The 8,828-nt window shown below is 36.5% G+C and overlaps 1 long non-coding RNA gene across 1 annotated transcript; it reads left to right on the plus strand.

Annotated features, from left to right (window-relative positions):
- The first annotated feature begins 4,363 nt into the window (after positions 1-4,363).
- LOC130541060 (uncharacterized) lies at positions 4,364-8,447 on the plus strand. The gene is made up of 3 exons (XR_008955103.1): positions 4,364-4,394; positions 6,174-6,353; positions 7,821-8,447. It is a non-coding gene; the product is annotated as an uncharacterized LOC130541060 (long non-coding RNA).
- Positions 8,448-8,828: the final 381 nt, after the last annotated feature.

Genomic DNA, 8,828 nt, shown 5'->3' on the forward strand with positions numbered 1-8,828 from the left:
CAAAATGGATCATATACCTATATAAAACCTAAAACTACAAAAGTTTTAAAAGAAAATACAAGATAAAATCTTTAAGTACTTGAATTTGGCAAAAATTTCTTTGATAGAAAATGGTTTACGCTAACTATAAAAGAAAATAAAATGATAAACTGGACTTATAAAAATTAGACTTCTTTTCAGAAAGTGCCATTGAAAGATAATGAAAAGGCAAAGGTACAGACTGGAAGAAAATGTCTGTAACATATATATCTGAGAAAGACAGAGTGAGGAGTACAAAAAATTAACTGGGGAGGAGAGACATGCTAGAGAACAAGAATTTGCTGAACACTTTTTATGTATCTGATACTGTACTTAACTTTGTTTTTAAAGATAAGCTATTGGAGCTTAGAGAAGCTTTCCCAAAGTGTAACAACTAAGGTATTCAGTCTTTCCTTCCATTCTTTAACAGATGAGTCTCCCTTGGTCTTACTAAAATATTACTAATAAGGGAACAAGTTGGTCCTTTAGTGTTTTTTTAAGGAAGACTAGAGGATAGGAAGCTGGGCATGGCTACATGTGAGATCACGAACACACTTATAGAAATCCTTTTCCTTCTTATTCTGTCCCTGAAACCATATGCATTTTATAGTGGTTTTTATTCTTCCTGATTTATTTTGAGGTCTACCCTAAGCTGTAAGCCCTAGGATAAGTCTATTCAATCTATAAAATCTAACTAGAGTTGGTAATTTTTTTTTTTTTTTTGAGACCAAGTATCACTCTGTCGCCCAGGCTGGAGTGCAGCGACGTGATCTCGGTTCACTGCAACCTCTGCCTCTGGGGTTCAAATGATTCTCCTGCCTCAGCCTCCTGAGTAGCTGGGATTACAGTGCCTGGCACCACTCCTGACTAACTTTTGTATTTTTAGTAGAGACAGGTTTTAGCCATGTTGGCCAGGCTGTACAGCCAATAATTTAATACTAGATAATGTTTAACTACTATATTTGAATTTTACCATTAATTTCCACTTTTCCCTTTTAAATCTAAGGTGTGACTCCATAACAATAGATTTCAGTCTTGTCTTTCATCCTTGCTACTGGAAGTGTGAACCATGGCCCAACAGCATTGGCATCACCTGGGAGCTTATTAGAAATGGGAAAGTCAGGACCCACCCTACACCTACTTCATCAGAATCTTCAGTTTAATTAGGTCTCAGCTTATTCAAATACACATAAAATTTGGGAACCCTGCTGTTTATGACCACATAGAAAAACAGGAAACAGGATTGCTTCCTGCTCCTGTAACTACAAAGGTATGAAAGCACATCCTTGGGATGCCTAGACTAGTCTACCACTCTACTGGACTTTACCGCTTGCGGACCATGTAGAAAACTTTAGACAGGTCGTTTAGCATCTCTCAGCCTCAATTTCCTAACTATAAACAGGATGAGTACGTTGTCTTCATAGACTTGCTGTGAGCATTAAATGAGATAACATTCATAAAATACCCAAGGCAAATGCTGACACGGTGTTGGTTTTCAATATATGCAGTCTTTTCAAGTGGTCAATAAAGAATGATTCTATTTTGCATGAAATAAATAACAAAAGTCAGTGCCTTAAAGCCAATGCAAACCCTTGACATTTCCTCACATCAAGGAGCAGGATCATTTGCCTCTTTTTCTATGTGTTATTTTTTTTTTGTGCAATGGTCTCAGTCTATGAGTGGGGGCAGGCAGTGCTAGGAAGAGCCATTGCCTTTTAGATTGTGGCCTCCCTCCCATCCATGTCCCCAAACGGCCTACTTAATAACAAGAGCAATAACGGGGTTCATTACGCATGCAGCTCTGCAATCATTGCTGAGGAGAAAATTAGTTTGATGCCCTGAGCGACAGTTGAACTCTAGAAAGTGCCTAAATAAAATAAAAGACAAGGAAAATATATACATATACATAAATATAATAAAGAGTGCAATGAGAAAAGTTATGAAGAGGCCAATTTCAAAACTTGCCCTTTTCCTGGTGCTTCTTGATTTTTTAGGATTGGTGTGTTGGTTACTAAAAAGTCTGTTTATTTAACCAAAAGTTGCCTTGTCTCTAGCATTGTGCAGGTCCATGGGAGGTCTGGGAGGCTCAAGCATGTACACACATGCATATCTTAAAACAACACAGATGAATCTGGAAGCCATCATCCTCAGCAAACTAACACAGGAACAGAAAACAAAACACCTCATGTTCTCACTCATAAGTGGGAGTTGAACAATGAGAACACATGGACACAGGGAGGGGAACAACACACACCAAGGCCAGTAGGGGGATGGGGGCTGATGGGAGGAAGAGCATTAGGGCAAACAGCCAATGCATGCGAGGCTTTAAACCTAGATGATGGGTTGATAAGTGCAGCAAACCACCATGGCTCACCTATGCCTACATAACAAACCTACATGTTCTGCACTTGTATACCGGAATTAAATAATAATAATCATAATCATAATCGTAGGTTGCCTTCTATGAATTGTTAAAAAAAGATTGTTTTGCCATTATTTTTGGTTTACAGAAGAGTTGCAAAGGAAGCGTAGTGTTGTCATACAGCCTTCACCTAGCTCCTAATGTTAACATCTTCTATAACCACGGTAAATTTATCAAAACTAAGACATTAACATTCATATACACTATTAACTAAGTGTAATAGGCATTCTTTGGATCTCCCCTCTTTGGTTTTTCTGGACCTGGATCTAATCCAAGACATATTGCATTTAGTAATGTATGCTTAGTCTTCTCCAGTCTAGAAGAGTTTCTGTCTTTCCTTGAATTTCATGACCTTGGTGCTTTTGAAAGTACCAGTCTGATATTTTGTATAATGTCCTTAATTTTGAGTTTATCTGATGTTTTCTCATGAACAGACTGAGGTTATTAATTTGGGGGAACGAATACCACAGAGCTCATGTACCCTTCTGATATAGTTTGGATGTAAGTCCCTGCCCAAATCTTGTATTAGAATATAATCCTCAGTGTTGGAGGTGGGGCCTGGTGGGAAGTGACCGGATCATGGGGGCAGATTTCTCATGAATGATTTAGCACCAGCCCCCTTGGTATTGTCCTAGGAGGACATGAGTGACTTATCCTGAGATCTGGTCATTTAAAAATGTGTAACACCTCTCCTTCTCTCTCTTGCTCCTGCTCTGGCCATGTGATATGCCTGCTCCCCCTTTGCCTTCCACTATGATTGCGTTTCTTGAGGCCTCCCCAGAAGCTGAGCAGATGCCAGAATCATGCTTCCTGTACAACTTGCAGAGCTATGAGCCAATTAAATCTCTTCTTTTTATAAATGATCCAGTCTCATGTATTTCCTTATAGCAATGTGAGAATGGCCTAATACATCATCTTATCACATCTTATCAGTGGGACGTGATATTAAAATGTCTTATTACTGGTGATATTAACTTTGATTATGTAGTTAATGAATGTCTCCAAATTCCCTGCTGTAAAGTTATTATTTCCCCCTTTCTCTACCCTGTTATTAATATTTATAAGAAGGTTACTAAGTCTAGTTCACAGTTAAAGGGAGGGGAAGGGAGATGGGAGGTGTAGTGAGACACAAGACCTCTTACAAAGACAAGATGCATGTTTCAGAAATCATTAGCTCACCAAGAGGCCATGACAGGATGGACTTCTATTCAGGAGTAAAAGAAAATAAGTCATAGAGTTGATAAACACATGATTTGGTGAGGGCTTCCATTTAGGCAATGTTGTTGCCCTTCAATGATTGTGACTTTTTTCTCCTTTCTTCTAAGATTTTTTGTGATTGTTTTAACCTTCTGGTGAATTATCATGGTGATAGCAGCATTTTTGCCTTGTGCAATGCTTTAAATGTTATAATGTACACACACACACACACACACACACACATTCATATATATAATCCCTCCTACCTTTTTTTTCTAGTTTTTCCTTTTGCTTTGAAAACCATACACTTCTCCAGCATACTGTTACTACTACTAAAAAAGTATCTTAGCCATTTCTTTTTTTAACTTTTAACTGTTAAATTCAGGGGTACAAGCTCAGGTTTTTTACTTAGGTAAACATGTAAACATGTCATGGGGGTTTGTTGTACAGATTATTTCATCACCCAGGTATTAACCCTAGTACCCATTAGTTGTTTGTTTCCCAATCCTCTCCCTCCTCCCATCCTCCACCCTCTGAAAGGTCCCAGTGTGTGTTGTTCCCCTCTGTGTGTCCATGTGTTCTCATCATTTAGCTCGCACTTATAAATGACAACATGCAGTATTTGGTTTTCTGTTCCTGCATTAGTTTGCTAAGGATAATGGCCATTATCTTAGCCGTTTGAAAATAATGATTTAACCTCTCTCACCTTCATTGTCATTTTAGAAGAAACTACCAGTTGGTGTCCTGCTGAGACAAGGTATGTAGTTCGCTTTTATTTTTCTTTCTTTATGTACATGTAGAAACAAACATACAGTTCTAAGTTTTGAAAATTAAAGGTTTAGGAACATATTTGTGTTATTTAACATTAATTTTATATTACATATCTTTGCAAAATGCTGAAATTTGCACTTATTTTAACCAGGCAGAAAACAAATAGGAATGGATTTTTAAAAACTGTTTTTGGTGCTTTACTGAAAGTTGTTTTCCCCCTTTCACCTTTATTTGATATGAATTTTGTCCCTTGTCTCAACCAAGAGGAAGCACATTTTTCAAATTTTCTTCTCTTCCCATACTTTGGCTCCTTGCAACCAAGAACAGCATAATTTTCTATATTTTTTTATTTTACAAAGAATTATCTTTTCCTTTAGGGTAAAGCAACTTGGATTCGTTCATTAAAAAGAAAAGCAAAAATAAATAAAACACATTTTTAAAAAGCAAACAAAAAAGTACACAGCTTATTCTTGTAAAAACTTTATCGACATGGCTATTTTCTCTTCTAGAATTTCAGGTTTTAGATTAAAAGCCTCAGATTAGACAAATTTTTGTTCCTCCCAAGATGTCAACATATTTGTATTTATATATTTTAAAAATTCTTGTAAGTTTTATTATTTTCTGCCAAAATGATTTTAGCATTTAGAAAATCCTCATCATTAAAAAGGTGAAGAATATAGACCATTAATTCTATTATTTTTATGTACTTCTCAGTAAATCTCTGCAATTTACCAATACAGTTTCTCCCCCATATTATGGAAATGTCTCTTATTACGAATGTGGTTATTGTCTTTCTTTTCATTTTCCTAATCTTTCCAAGACTCTTTCCTCAGATAACCTATTATTTCTATTTTAGGTCTCTATTCTTTGTTCATTCTAAAATTTTCTTTCTTGCCATTTTTATCTCATTGTTCTCCTACTTTTTATTCTCAGATGTTTTCTCAAAATATCCTCCTCGCTACTGATTCAACATCCCTACAATCTCAATTATACTCTTCTCTGTGCTCAATGTGAATATTGCTGGGATTTTAAAAATGTTCACTAATCCTTAATTCAGTTTATCTCTAAAAATGTGTGTGGGGGTGAGTGTAGGGAAATGTAGGGAAAAGAAATAACTAAGGAACACACACTATCTCCTTAATTATTTCTTTTCTCTACATTTAAGGGTCATATCTTTCTACATATTTGAGTGTAATAGTTTCTTAAAATTTTCTTTTGAATACTGCAATTACTGATAGTAGCTTACTTTTTTTGAGATTTCTGAAACTTAACTTTCCTACCTATCGAGCCTTGTAAGTTCTCTTTACACGTATGTTTATGTCTATATCTACTTGTCTATTTGTGTACCTGTCTTTGTAGAGAGAAAGACTTGGACAAGTTACTTGCAAGGAAGTTATTGGACAGTTTTTTTGTGTGAAATATTGTCTACTTTCATCTTTGAAAATGTGATAACTGATATTATATATATGAACTTTAAAAAATTAATATAGGCATTAAAATGGTTTTACATTCATTATTGGAATTTCTTTAATAAATTGCCTGTTGATGTATTTTCCTATTTTTTCTCTTGAGGCATTCATAATTTTATAGTTAATTTTCAAAACTTCTTTGCTTACCAAGAATATTAATACTTTTTTCTGGAAAATGCCTAGCAAAGACTTTTTGTCCATTTAAAAATTTTCCACTGTTTCTTGTTATTTATGACTTAATGACATTTCAGAACTTTAATACACTAATATCCATAAATCTCTTCCTTTTTCCTTAGAAAATATTTTCACAACTCAAGACAAGTTAAATATCCACTTATGGGAACAGTGCTGAAGGCCTGGACTAGGATGGTAGCAATGGAGACAGACTAAAGGTCAGCATAGCAGTCAACATTAAGGGGGTTGAATCAACAGCACATAGTACCTGATTGGAAATACAGAGTAAATTACAGTGAGAAGTGAGTTGCTGTCCAGGTTTCTATGTTGAATATGTAGACAGATGATGGTCAGCAAGCAAGAAAACAGGCAGAACAATTTTAGAAACTAAGAAAATGTATTTCCAATGGAACTAATTAAATCAGAGTCTGTAAATAGCATTGTAAGATATAGGAGGCTGATATGGTTTGGATTTGTGTCCCTGCCTAAATCTCATGTCAAATTATATCTCCAATGTTGGAGAAGAGGCCTAGTGGGAGGTAATTGGATCATGGAGCTGGATTTCCCCTTTGCTGTTCTCATGACAGTGGGTTCTCATGAGATCTGGTTGTTTAAAAGTGTGTAGCACCTCCCCCCTTCTGTCTTTTCCTCCTGCTCTGACCATGCAAGATGTGACTGCTTCTCCTTTCACCATGATCGAAAGTTTCCTGAGGCGCCCCCAGCCATGCTTTCTGTACAGCCCATGGAACTGTCAGCCAATTAAACCTCTTTTTAAAATAAATTACCCAGTTTCAGGTACTTCTTTTTATCAGTGCATGAACGGACTAATACAGAGGCAGAAGCACATTTGCAGGCAGAAATGGGGAAAAAAAAATATCAGAAGAAAGGATAAGAGGAAGAGCTTAAGAATAAGTATGTGCAAATTTTAGTTGATGCTGGACTGGGGAGAGGTGCTAATGGATTCAGATCCTGGGGGAATCTGGACAAGGATATGGTCCAGAGATCAATGGGAAGGAGAAGAAAATTAATAAACTTGACTTAAGGACTAGGCTCTAAGTTGAGAAATGTAATGTTTATGCTAATATTTTTACAGAAAAAGGTGTTATCATTCTCAGTTTTGCAACCTGATTCAGAGAAGCTAAGTCATAGACCCCAAGCCACATGGACTACATGGTGGCATCTATTTAAATTCATATTTATTTGTTCTTAGCACTTTTGTTGCGGTCGCTATGCTACCTCTAAGTAGGACTTTGACTTCCTACAAAGTTCACTGTTACACATCCAGGTAGATGTGAATACATGCTGCAGTAATGTCTGTCACCCATAGTCACTGCAGGGGAAGTTGGCATCACAGCACTGACGATATGCCTACTACCTTTAGGTTAAAGTGGATACATTATCATTACCCTATGCAAAAGAATCTGATCATTGCCCTGAAGATAATTTTGTTATCTCACATTGCATATGTGATCATTACCCTGAGGGCAGAGATGCAATCATTGGCCTATAGGAATACTTATCATTATGGCTTGGCAAGTGGAAAAGTGATAATTAACTTGCACGAATAGATGGGATCATTGCACTACAGATAGATCTGTTATTGCATTTCCTGAAGAAATGCAATCTCTAGTGTGCAAAAGACAATGTGTTATCTACATTTATGGTAGAGATATGCTCCTTATATTGCCCATAATGATGATATCAATTGCATTTCAGGTGGAAATTAGGATTGTTGCATTGCTGATAACCTTGTTATAATTACGTTGCAGAAAGAGATGCAATCATTCCCTCGCATATGGTGCGTATGAAGATGGGATCATTATAGGAAAGGTGAAGGAGATGCAGTCATTATGCTCTATATACACCCATTTTTATGGCTAGCAGCTGAAGATGGGATGCTTTCTTTGCTGGAAGACCTATTACCTGTTAGGTTGCAAAAGATGTGATCATCTTCCTAAACAATAATTTAGAGTCCCATAACAATTTTAAGTGTGCTGTTCATGAAAATTTGAATACATTGTATTGGGAATATAATGGAAGTGAGATGCCTCATGTCGTGAGAAAATCTGACATAAACTCCTTAAGCATGAGAGGCCATGTGGGTATGGAAGCCCTGAAGGGGAGGAAAAAACAGCCAGACCCTAGCTGTTCCAGTCATCCCAACTGAGGTGCCAGACTTGTGAATGAGGCCATCTTGCATCATCTAGGCCTAGCAGAGCTGCCAACTGACTGCAGATACATGAGTCAATCCAGCTAATGCCACATGGAGCAGAGACAAGCCGCCCAGCTGAGCCCAGTCCAGATGACAGAATCATGAGCAAATAAGGTTGTTGTTCTTTTAAGCTACTAAATTTTCGGGTGATTTGTTACACAGTAATAAATAACTGAAACAACTATGTACAGTTTAATGATCTGAAATCAATCCATAGTGTTATGATAGCCTTTTTAACAAAATTGAAATGATAACTTATTCATTTACATTGCAAATCAATTTAATGGCAATAGTTACAACTGCCCTGAAATGATCTAAAGCCTCATGAAGTTGATTTAATATCTAGCTATCCAACATACTTAATCACATGTTCACAGTTGATGAATAGTGACTGAATCTCCATGAGCAAGATAATAGTAAAGCTCTTCTTTTCTCTTTCTCTTTTTTTTCAGATGAATAATTTTACATTTACACTGAGAAAAAGTTAAAGTTGCAGCTCTGTTTTCACACTACCTGAGGGATCTTTGTAGGTTACATAAACCCTAAGCTTCCTGTGTAAGTTGAG

The sequence above is a fragment of the Pan paniscus genome, chromosome 21 (genome assembly GCF_029289425.2).
Source record: "Pan paniscus chromosome 21, NHGRI_mPanPan1-v2.0_pri, whole genome shotgun sequence".
Classification (NCBI taxonomy): domain Eukaryota; kingdom Metazoa; phylum Chordata; class Mammalia; order Primates; family Hominidae; genus Pan; species Pan paniscus.